The sequence below is a fragment of the Lepidochelys olivacea genome, assembly GCF_965140295.1.
Source record: "Lepidochelys olivacea isolate rLepOli2 genome assembly, chromosome: 14".
Lineage (NCBI taxonomy): Eukaryota > Metazoa > Chordata > Testudines > Cheloniidae > Lepidochelys > Lepidochelys olivacea.
In genome coordinates this window covers 34,883,200-34,895,991 of record NC_140424.1, presented here as the reverse complement: position 1 = coordinate 34,895,991, position 12,792 = coordinate 34,883,200, and the positions used below count along the sequence as shown (strand labels likewise).

Genomic DNA, 12,792 nt, shown 5'->3' with positions numbered 1-12,792 from the left:
CTGCCCAGCTGTGGGCCATTAAAGATCCGTTTCAACGGTCTGTCACCAGAACTGATCCAGAGAATAGAAAGGTGTGCTGTCTGCCAGGAGCTAAGATACAGGATGTGGATCTGAGGCTGAAGAGGATTCTAATGGGAGCAGGAAAGAATTCACCGATTGTCCTTCATGTGGGAACAAATGACACAGCTAGATTCTCACTGGAACGCGTCAAAGGAGACTATGCCAAGCTGGGGAAGACGCTTAAAGAAATGGAGGCTCAGATGATCTTCAGTGAGATTCTGCCTGTCCCTAGAGGAGGAGAGGGAAGGCAAGACAAGATTATGATGATCAACAGATGGCTCACGCAGTGGTGCTATAAGGAGGGCTTTGGGATATTTCATGAGTGAGAGGCATTCACGGACAGAGGACTGTTCTCATGGGATGGACTCCACCTGAGTAGGGAGGAAAACAGACTTCTGGGATGGAAGATGGCACAACTGATTAACAAAGTTTAAACTAGGAACTTGGGGGTAGACAGCTGGGAGAAGCTCATGTAATCCCCACACCTTATCCTAATATTGACCGGGAAGAATTGCATCCGAGAGTGCTGAAGGAATTGGCGGCTGTGATTGCAGAGCCACTGGCCATTATCTTTGAAAACTCGTGGCGAACCGGGGAAGTCCCGGATGACTGGAAAAAGGCTAATGTAGTGCCAATCTTTAAAAAAGGGAAGAAGGAAGATCCTGGGAACTACAGGCCAGTCAGCCTCACCTCAGTCCCTGGAAAAATCATGGAGCAGGTCCTCAAAGAATCAATCCTGAAGCACTTGCATGAGAGGAAAGTGATCAGGAACAGCCAGCATGGATTCACCAAGGGAAGGTCATGCCTGACTAATCTAATTGCCTTTTATGATGAGATTACTGGTTCTGTGGATGAAGGGAAAGCAGTGGATGTATTGTTTCTTGACTTTAGCAAAGCTTTTGACACGGTCTCCCATAGTATTCTTGTCAGCAAGTTAAGGAAGTATGGGCTGGATGAATGCACTATAAGGTGGGTAGAAAGCTGGTTAGATTGTCGGGCTCAACGGGTAGTGATCAATGGCTCCATGTCTAGTTGGCAGCCGGTATCAAGTGGAGTGCCCCAAGGGTCGGTCCTGGGGCCGGTTTTATTCAATATCTTCATAAATGATCTGGAGGATGGTGTGGATTGCACTCTCAGCAAATTTGCGGATGATACTAAACTGGGAGGAGTGGTAGATACGCTGGAGGGGAGGGATAGGATACAGAAGGACCTAGACCAATTGGAAGATTGGGCCAAAAGGAATCTGATGAGGTTCAATAAGGATAAGTGCAGGGTCCTGCACTTAGGACGGAATAACCCAATGCACAGCTACAGACTAGGGACCGAATGGCTAGGCAGCAGTTCTGCGGAAAAGGACCTAGGGGTGACAGTGGACGAGAAGCTGGATATGAGTCAGCAGTGTGCCCTTGTTGCCAAGAAGGCCAATGGCATTTTGGGATGTATAAGTAGGGGCATAGCGAGCAGATCGAGGGACATGATCGTTCCCCTCTATTCGACATTGGTGAGGCCTCATCTGGAGTACTGTGTCCAGTTTTGGGCCCCACACTTCAAGAAGGATGTGGATAAATTGGAGAGAGTCCAGCGAAGGGCAACAAAAATGATTAGGGGACTGGAACACATGAGTTATGAGGAGAGGCTGAGGGAGCTGGGATTGTTTAGCCTGCAGAAGAGAAGAATGAGGGGGGATTTGATAGCTGCTTTCAACTACCTGAAAGGGGGTTCCAAAGAGGATGGCTCTAGACTGTTCTCAATGGTAGCAGATGACAGAACGAGGAGTAATGGTCTCAAGTTGCAGTGGGGGAGGTTTAGATTGGATATTAGGAAAAACTTTTTCACTAAGAGGGTGGTGAAACACTGGAATGCGTTACCTAGGGAGGTGGTAGAATCTCCTTCCTTAGAGGTTTTTAAGGTCAGGCTTGACAAAGCCCTGGCTGGGATGATTTAACTGGGAATTGGTCCTGCTTTGAGCAGGGGGTTGGACTAGATGACCTTCTGGGGTCCCTTCCAACCCTGATATTCTATGATTCTATGACTCTAAGAAAATCAAGAGAGAATACACCAATGGAGAAAGGAGAAAGTAGGTAAGAGAATGGACAGTAAGAGGAAAGATAGTGCCAATACCAATGAAGCTAACAGTCAGGTAGGCAATACTGTAAGTAAAATAATTGTACTCGATCAGGTGAGGAATCTGAATGAAGCCAAGCAGCAACAGTTAAGATGTTTGTACACCAATGCAAGGAGTCTGTGTAACAAAATAGAGGAATTAGAACTAGAATTACCAGTTCAAAGCTGAAGAAGCTATCTGAAGCCTGAATCCCAAGCAAGGAGAAAAATTTGTAGGGAAGGGTTATAGACCAAGCTGGATGAGCAAGCATCTCAAACAGGCTATTAAAAGAAAGCAGAAAGCCTACAAGGAATGGAAGAGGGGATGAATCATTGTGACACTTGTTAGGATATAGATATTCAGGCCTGTCTGTAAAGGCCTATACTCTAAGAATTTAGGTGTAGTCTTATCACTTGGCTAATTATAGAGGTATAAAAGAAAGAATCAAAATCACTGTCTGCCAGTGTAAGGGCCTTCTCTTACTGTCACAGTCTGAGGCCCTGTTCTCAGGCTAAGGACTTTGGCTAAGCAACAGAGGCAGCCATAAGCTAGGAAGCGAACAGTCACATCCTCACATTCCAACCTAGTCACATTGAAATAAGGTGCTATTGGGCTGTTAGGCACTATCAGGACAGAATTGTATTCCTATCACCTCCAGAGAAAGGGAAGTGCCTAGAAAATGTAAAAGGAAACTTAGTTTGATAGCATCCTGTCTGGCAAGAACTCACTTATCAATAGCTGGGATGTGAAATCCTCACTTCTGTATTGTTTTGTCATTATAGTTCCCACTTTGCTATTGTTTGTCTGTATAATCTCTGTCTGGTTCTGTGATTGTTCCTGTCTGCTGTATAATTAATTTTGCTGGGTGTAAACTAATTAAGGTGGTGGGATATAATTGGGTACATAATGATGTTACAATATGTTAGGATTGGTTAGTTAAATTTGAGGAAAATGATTGGTTAAGGTATAGCTAAGCAGAACTCAAGTTTTACTATATAATCTGTAGTCAATGAGGAAGTGAGTGGGTGTGGGTGGGAGGGGGTGGGTATGTGGGTGGGGGAAATGGGAACAGGGAATGGGAGTAAGGAAGTTGGAATCATGTTTGGCTAAGAGTAGGAATGGGAACACGGACACAGGTGTAAGGCTCTGTGGTGTCAGAGCTGGGAAGGAGGATACTAAGGAAGGAAACTGGAATCATGCTTGCTGGAAGTTCACCCCAATAAACATCGAATTGTGTGCACCTTTGGACTTCGGGTATTGTTGCTCTCTGTTCATGCGAGAAGGACCAGGGAAGTAAGTGGGTGAAGGAATAAGCCCCCTAACAATACTTTGTACTTCAAATTAGCAGCCTGGAACCCCTATATTCACCACTGCCATATGATTACGGTTTGTTTTGTACAAGTATGCCTTGTGAGGTATCATTTTAAAAGTCTGGATCTGTTAGTACATAAAATCCAACAACATATTAAGGTTCATTAAGGAGTCCAGGAGAGCTGGCTGTATTTCAAGGAATCCCTGTTGAGGTTACAGGGACAAACCATCCCAATGAGTTGAAAGAATAGTAAATATGGCAGGCGACCAGCTTGGCTTAATGGTGAAATCCTAGCGGATCTTAAACATAAAAAAGAAGCTTACAAGAAGTGGAAGGTTGGACATATGACCAGGGAAGAGTATAAAAATATTGCTCGGGCATGTAGGAATGAAATCAGGAGGGCCAAATCGCACCTGGAGCTGCAGCTAGCGAGAGATGTCAAGAGTAACAAGAAGGGTTTCTTCAGGTATGTTGGCAACAAGAAGAAAGCCAAGGAACGTGTGGGCCCCTTACTGAATGAGGGAGGCAACCTAGTGACAGAGGATGTGGAAAAAGCTAATGTACTCAAAGCTTTTTTTGCCTCTGTCTTCACTAACAAGTTCAGCTCCCAGACTGCTGCGCTGGGCATCACAAAATGGGGAAGAGATGGCCAGCCCTCTGTGGAGATAGAGGTGGTTAGGGACTATTTAGAAAAGCTGGACGTGCACAAGTCCATGGGGCCGGACGAGTTGCATCCGAGAGTGCTGAAGGAATTGGCGGCTGTGATTGCAGAGCCATTGGCCATTATCTTTGAAAACTCGTGGTGAACCGGGGAAGTCCCGGATGACTGGAAAAAGGCTAATGTAGTGCCAATCTTTAAAAAAGGGAAGAAGGGGGATCCTGGGAACTACAGGCCAGTCAGCCTCACCTCAGTCCCTGGAAAAATCATGGAGCAGGTCCTCAAAGAATCAATCCTGATGCACTTGCATGAGAGGAAAGTGATCAGGAACAGCCAGCATGGATTCACCAAGGGAAGGTCATGCCTGACTAATCTAATTGCCTTTTATGATGAGATTACTGGTTCTGTGGATGAAGGGAAAGCAGTGGATGTATTGTTTCTTGACTTTAGCAAAGCTTTTGACACGGTCTCCCACAGTATTCTTGTCAGCAAGTTAAGGAAGTATGGGCTGGATGAATGCACTATAAGGTGGGTAGAAAGCTGGCTAGATTGTCGGGCTCAACGGGTAGTGATCAATGGCTCCATGTCTAGTTGGCAGCCGGTATCAAGTGGAGTGCCCCAAGGGTCGGTCCTGGGGCCGGTTTTGTTCAATATCTTCATAAATGATCTGGAGGATGGTGTGGATTGCACTCTCAGCAAATTTGCGGATGATACTAAACTGGGAGGAGTGGTAGATACGCTGGAGGGGAGGGATAGGATACAGAAGGACCTAGACAAATTGGAGGATTGGGCCAAAAGAAATCTGATGAGGTTCAATAAGGATAAGTGCAGGGTCCTGCACTTAGGATGGAAGAATCCAATGCACCGCTACAGACTAGGGACCAAATGGCTAGGCAGCAGTTCTGCGGAAAAGGACCTAGGGGTGACAGTGGACGAGAAGCTGGATATGAGTCAGCAGTGTGCCCTTGTTGCCAAGAAAGCCAATGGCATTTTGGGATGTATAAGTAGGGGCATAGCGAGCAGGTTGAGGGACGTGATCGTTCCCCTCTATTCGACATTGGTGAGGCCTCATCTGGAGTACTGTGTCCAGTTTTGGGCCCCACACTACAAGAAGGATGTGGATAAATTGGAGGGAGTCCAGCGAAGGGCAACAAAAATGATTAGGGGTCTAGAACACATGACTTATGAGGAGAGGCTGAGGGAACTGGGATTGTTTAGCCTGCAGAAGAGAAGAATGAGGGGGGATTTGATAGCTGCTTTCAACTACCTGAAAGCGGGTTCCAAAGAGGATGGCTCTAGACTGTTCTCAATGGTAGCAGATGACAGAACGAGGAGTAATGGTCTCAAGTTGCAGTGGGGGAGGTTTAGATTGGATATTAGGAAAAACTTTTTCACTAAGAGGGTGGTGAAACACTGGAATGCGTTACCTAGGGAGGTGGTAGAATCTCCTTCCTTAGAGGTTTTTAAGGTCAGGCTTGACAAAGCCCTGGCTAGGATGATTTAACTGGGAAATGGTCCTGCTTCGAGCAGGGGGCTGGACTAGATGACCTTCAGGGGTCCCTTCCAACCCTGATATTCTATGATTCTATGATTCATCATTGGATGTGAAGTTATGAAGCATTGCTATATGTGTTACTGAAATATATTGTGAGGTTGGGAGATGCCCACTGCTGGCCTTTCAGTAGGGACAAAAGAGCATCCTGTCACTGGCCAGACAGGTTTTTAATGGTTCATCAACACCCAACCCACTATCCCAGAGAGTTCTCAGAGAAGGCATGTATGCAATGGGGCAGCCTAACCCATGTCACAGCAAGGATCTTTCTAGCAGCTGGAAAAAAGTATAAAAGAGAGACAGTGACATCATCACTTGACCTCTCTCCCTGCCATCTCCATCTCAACTCCTGGAAGATCATCTGGAAGACAAAAGACTTTGAACTAGTGAGATTGAACTAGGGAGATTGGTCCCAGGTTGGAAGGGTGTCCAGTCCATGTATTGAGGAACTGTGAGCTGCCTGTAACATCTGTTAGGGTGAGAGACTGCTTGATTCAAATTTTATTTAGTGTTTTAAAATTAAAATTTAGACTGTGTTTCTATTTTTATTACTTAGGTAAACAACTTTGATCTCTGTGCCTGCTACTTACAATCACTTAAACGCTATCTTTCTGTAGTTAATAAATGTTTTATACTTTACCTAAAACAGTGTGTTTTTGGTTGAAGTGCTTTGGAAATCTCAGCTCAGACTACAAAGGCTGGTGCATGTACACTTCCCTACGAGGAAGTGGGGAACTTATTAATGAGCTTGCACTGCCCAAGGGAGCCTTAAGCAGTGAAAGACAGTATATTTCTGGGGTGAAAGGCTAGGGGGCTGAGGTGATTGACTGGTGCCTCTCTCTGTATGATTCATGAGTAGCTCAGGGAGCATTCATGTAATACAGCTGTGTGTAGAGCTTCACATGCTGATAGCTGAATGATCACAGTGCCCGGAGGTGTGTTACTGCTTCTCACTAGCATAGCTTTATGAGAGACAACCCAGGCTAAATAGTTAAGGTGGCACAGCAGTCCCACAGTTCCAGGGATCTCTGTCACAATCAGCAATGAGGTCAGAAAGTGTAGGGGAAAAGTAAGAACTGCCAAAATCCAAGCAGATTTGGGGCTTGCAAAGGTAATTAAAACCAATAGTAAAATATTCTGTAGTCAAATAAATAAAAAGAAAACAAGGAAAGAAGAAATTGAACCACTAAGCACTGAGGATGGGGTGAAGATTAAAGATAATCTAGGCATGGTCTAACACAAACAAATACTTTGCCTCAGTTTTTAATAAGAGTAATGAGACGCTTAGGGGTAGTGGCAGGGTGGCTAATCATAGAATCATAGAATATCAGGGTTGGAAGGGACCTCAGGAGGTCATCTAGTCCAACCCCCTGCTCAAAAGCAGGACCAGTCCCCAGTTAAATCATCCCAGCCAGGGCTTTGTCAAGCCTGACCTTAAAAACTTCTAAGGAAGGAGATTCCACCACCTCCCTAGGTAACGCATTCCAGTGTTTCACCACCCTCCTAGTGAAAAAGTTTTTCCTAATATCCAACCTAAACCTCCCCCACTGCAACTTGAGACCATTACTCCTTGTCCTGTCCTCTTCCACCACTGAGAATAGTGGAAAAGAGGATATGAAAGTAGAAATTACCACATCTGAGGTGGAACTCAAAACAGCTTAATGGGTCTAAATTGGGGGACCTGGATAATCTCCATCCAACAATATTAAAGGAACTGAACATGAAATTGCAAGCCCAATAGCAAGGGTTTTTAATGAATCTGTAAACTTGGGGGTCATACCCTTTGACTGGACAATTGGAGAAAAAAAGTGATCTGGGAAACTACAGGCCTGTTAGTTTGACCCTCAATTGTACGCAAGGTCTTGGAAAAAACTGTGAAAGAGAAAGTAGTTAAGGACATAGAAGTAAACAGTAATTGGGATAAAATACAACATGGTTTTATAAAAGGTAGATTGTGCCAGACCAGCCTGATCTCCTCCTTTGAGAAGATAACTGATTTTTTAGACAAAGAAAATGCAGTAGATCTAATCAACCTGGATTTCAATAAAGCATTTGATACAATTCCTCATTGGAAATTATTAGTTAAATTGGAGAAGATGTGGATTAACATGAGAACTGAAAGGTGGATAAAGAACTGGTTAAAGGGGAGGCTACAGTGGGTCATACTGAAAGGTGAACTGTCAGGCTGGAGGGAGGTTACTAGTAGAGTTCCTCAGGGATCAGTCTTGGGACCAATCAAAGAATCATAGAATCATAGAATATCAGGGTTGGAAGGGACCTCAGGAGGTCATCTAGTCCAACCCCCTGCTCAAAGCAGGACTGATCCCCGACTAAATCATTCCAGACAGGGCTTTGTCAATCCTGTTTACCATTTTTACTACTGACCTTGGCACAAAAAGTAAGAGTGTGCTAATAAAATTTTTGGATGACACAAAGTTGGGAGGTATTGCCAATACGTAGGAGGACCGGAATATCATACGAAAAGATCTGGATGACCTTGTAAACTGGAGTAATAGAAATGTGATGAAATTTAATAGTGCAAAGTCATGCACTTTGGGATTTTAGGGACTAACAACAAGAATTTTTGCATAAGTTGGGGACTTTTCAGTTGGAAGTGACAAAGGAGGAGAAAGGTCTAATTGGCTGATCACAGAATGACCTTGAGCCACCAATGTGATGTGGCCACGAAAAAAGCTAATGCAATCCTTGGATGCATCAGGCGAGGTATTTCCAGTAGAGACAGGGAAGTGTTATTACCATTATACAGGGCACTGGTGAGACCCCAGCTGGAATACTGTGTGTAATGGTACTCATGTTTAAGAAAGATTAATTCAAGTGGAATAGGGGCAGAGAAGGGCTACTAGGATGATCAGAGGAATGGGAAACCTACCTTATGAGAGGAGACTCAAAGACCTCGGCTTGTTTAGCCTAAGCAAAAGAAGGCCGAAGGGAGATATGATTGCTCTCCATAAATACATCAGAGGGATAAATACCAGGGATGAAGAGGAGTTATTTAAATTAAGTGCTAATGTGGACACAAGAACAAATAGATATAAACTGGCCACCAACAAGTTTAGGCTTGAAATTAGATGAAGGTTTCTAACCATCAGAGTGAAGTTCTGGAACAGTCTTCCAAGGGGAGCAGTGGGGACAAAAAGCCTAACTGGTTCCAAGACTGAGCTAGATAAGTTCATGGAGGGGATGGTATGATGAGACTGCCTACAATGGCATGTAGTCGATTTGCGTCTGCTAGTTGCAAATATCGCCAGCGGCCAGTATGAGACACTAGATGGGGAAGGCTCTGAGTTACTACAGAGAATTCTTTCCCTGGTGTCTAGCTGGTGGGTCTTGCCCTCATGCTCAGGGTCTAACTGATCACCATATTTGGGGTTGGGAAGGAATTTCTCCCCAGGTCAGATTGGCAGAGACCCTTAAGGTTTTTTGCCTTCCTCTGCAGCAGGGGCATAGGCCACTTGCAGGTTTAAACTAGTGTAAATTGTGGATTTTCTGTAACTTGAAGTCTTTAAACCATGATTTGAGGACTTCAGTAACTCAGCCAGAGGCTATGGGTCTATTACTGGAGAAGGTGGGCGAGGTTCTGTGGCCTGTGACGTGCAGGAGGGAAGACTCAATGATCATGATCATCCCTTCTCGCCTTAAAGTCTATGAGTCTGTGACTCTATGTCTATGAGTTGAAGGTAGACAAATTCAGACCATAAACAAGGTGTACATTTTTAACAGTGAGAGTAATTAACCATTGGAACAATTTACCAACAGCTATTGTGGATTCTCCATTACTAGGAATCTTTAAATCAATATAAGATTTTTTTTTTAAAAAAAAGGGTATGTTGTTTTTAACGAATTTGGGGAAGTTCTCTGGCCTGTATTTTACAGAGGGTTAGAGTAGATAATCACAGTGATCCCCTCTGGTCTTGGAATTTAGAAATCTATGAAGCTAAGAATTAATTCTTGTGGCTTTTAGATATCTCTTCCAATGGTCTATTTTCTTGAATTGCAGCTGTATATATAATTGGGAAGCATACATTTTGCTACTTGTGTGTGATATATCACAGATTTATCAATGGCTATTAGACAAGATGGTCAGGGATGCAACCACATGCTATGAGTGTCCCTAGCCGCTGACTGCCAGAAGCTGGGACCGGATGACAGTGGATGGATCACTCGATGATCGCCTGTTCTGTTCATTTGCTCTGAAGCACCTGGCACTGGCCACAGTTGGAAGACAGGATACTGAACTACATAGACCATTGGTTTGACCCAGTATGGTCATTCTTATGTTCTTATATGTAATTTTGAAGAAGTTTTGTAAAACATATAGAATTTGCCCAGCCTTTAGACTGGAAATAAAGTGCAAATTTTTAACAGTGAGGGAATTAATCATTGGAAGAGTTTATGAAGAGTCATGGTGGATTCTCCAATACTGGCAATTTTTTAAATCAAGATGGATGTTTTTCTAAAAGATCTGCTCTAGTTCAAACAAGAATTAATTCAGGGAAGTTCTCTGGCCTGTGTTATACAGGAGGTCAGACTAAATGATCACAATGGTCCCTTCTGGTCTTATCATTTATGAATGTATGAATAACCTTATTTTCTGTTCTTTCTGAGTTCTCTTTTTGTATCTCTCCAATTCTTTAAGTAAAAAGTAGATTTGTATACAGATCTGTGGAACAGTGACATACAAGCTCAATTTGAAAAAAATCATAGAATCAGAGAAATATAGGGCTTGGAAGGGACCTCTAGAGGGTATCAAGTTCAGTCCTCTGTGCTGAGGTAGGACCAAGTAAACCTAGAACATCCCTGTCAAGTGTTTCAACCAGTTCTTAAAAGCCTCCAGTGATGGGGATTCCACAACCTCCCTTAGAAGTCCATTCCAGAACTTATAGTTACAAAAGTTTTTCCTAATACATAACCTAAATCTCCATTGCTGAAGATTAAGACTATTACTTCTTGTCCTGCCCCTGTATTTAAACCCTACACACTATTGTAATAATCTTGGTGCAGGGTATGCCTTGTGAGGTATCATTTAAAGACTGAATTTGCTGATCATATCATGGCAAAATACATGTGGGAATGTTACATGTGAAGTTATAAACATAAGCTGAAATCATAACTTCCAGTTAAGTCTGGGGAGTGACTAAGCCAGTTCCTCAGAGACAAAGAGAAAGCTGACACCTCAGTCAGGTAAAAACAAAGCTGATGGACCATTACCTGCTAAGTGGCCATTCTCTGGTAGGAAAGGGGGCGGGACAAAAATCTACATCTTAGCAAAGAAACATTGTGGTGTTTCCTTTCTTCATTAAACTGCCTGTTGCTTTGCTTCCAGCTGAAAATACTTCTCAAAGTGGGGGAGAGGCAGACACCCCAAGAGACCCCATCTCTCTCCCTGCCCATCACATTCTTTACATCTGAAAATGCAAAGGAAGCAGCCAGCAGGCTCTAGGGAACGGGTCCTGACCTGAAGAGTTTGGTCATTAAGACTGCTGAAAGCATGTGATGAAAAAACTTTGCTTTGAATCTAATGTAGTTTGATAAGTTAGGCACTGCTGAGTGCTTTCTCTTTATTTTTCTTGTAACCATTTCTGACCTTTATGCCTCAGTAATTATACTCAATGAAGAGCTATCTCTTTGTAGTTAATAAACTTCTTTTATTGTGTTATCTAACCTAGTGCGATTGAGCTGAAGTGTCTGGGTATCTCTGTGTGGGGTAACAAGTTGTGTGTATATTATTCCCTTTAAGGAATAACAAACAATATTTTAGGACATACATTTCTGAAGGAAAATCTGGGACTGGGAGTGTGTTGGGGTCACCCTGTAGCAATCTTTAAGGCTGGTAAGAGCCAATCTTTAAGTCTGTACACGCAGACATAGCTGGGAGTGACCTACATGCTGGAGGCTGTTTGTGAACAGTCCAGGTTGGGGGCTACAGAAGCAAAGCATTGTAATGGCACCCCAGGTTACAGGGCAAGGGTAACACTGCTACTCATTGGTCTGGATGGTACCCTGGTATGTCACACCTACCTTGGACATCGAGAAAAATTTATCACAGTCCTTTTATAATAGAACTTAACATATTTTAAGACTATCACGTCCCCCTCAGTCTTCTTTTATCACAACTAAAAACACCCAGTTTCTTTAACCTTTCCTCAAAGGTCAGGGTTTTTAAACCATGCATCATTTTTGTTGCTCTCCTCTGGACTTTTTGCAATTTGTCCACATTGTTCCTAATATGTGGCACCCAGAATTGGACACAGTACTCAGGCTGAGCCCTCACCAGTGCCAGCCAGAGCAGGACAATTACCTCCTGTGTCTTACATGCAACACTCCTGCTGATACACCCAAGACTGATATTAGCCTTTTTTTTGTAATCTCCATCACATTGTTGACTCATATTTAAAACTAAGATTTTGATATGGGTTTTAATTAAAAGATTTTAATAAAAGTCACGGGCAGGACATGGGCAATAAACAATAAATCATGGAAGCCCAAGCCTCACCATGGGGGGCTGGAGCCTTAGTTCTTCCTGAGCGGAATCATAATTTTCAGGAAGTCATGGAGGTCTCGTAAAATCATGGAAGCTGTGACCTCCATCACTGATTCATAACCTTACTCATATTCAATTGATGATCCACCATAAGGCCAGATCCTTTTCAGCCCCCAATCCTTTACTAGCATTACCACCTAGTCATTTATTCACCATTTTGTAGTTGTGCACTTGATTTTTCCTTCCTTAGTGAAGTGCTTTTGCACTTGTCTTTATTGAATTCCATCCTGTTGATTTTGGACCAATTCTCCAATTTGTGGAGATCATTTGGAATTCTAATCCTGTCTTCCAAAGTGCTAGCAACCTCTCCCAGCTTGGTGTCATCTGCAAATTTTATCAACATACTCTCCAGTCCATTATCCAAGTCATTAATGAAAATATTGAATAGTGATAGGCAGAGTTGCAGAAGTTTACGATGAGGCAGGAGGAAAGTTTAAGGTGAAATATGATGTAAAAGTCCACTGAGTACAAGTTACACTGAGACTAAGGGGAGTAAAAAGGGAGAAAAATCAATATCTTTTCCCTGCCTCCCCTCCAAAAATAG

At 43.3% G+C, this 12,792-nt stretch overlaps 1 protein-coding gene across 2 annotated transcripts in view; it reads right to left on the bottom strand.

Moving 5' to 3' along the window:
- Window positions 1-12,792, bottom strand: part of LOC311530572 (butyrophilin subfamily 1 member A1-like) — a 59,964-nt gene that overhangs the window by 36,464 nt on the left and 10,708 nt on the right. The window lies entirely within an intron of this gene.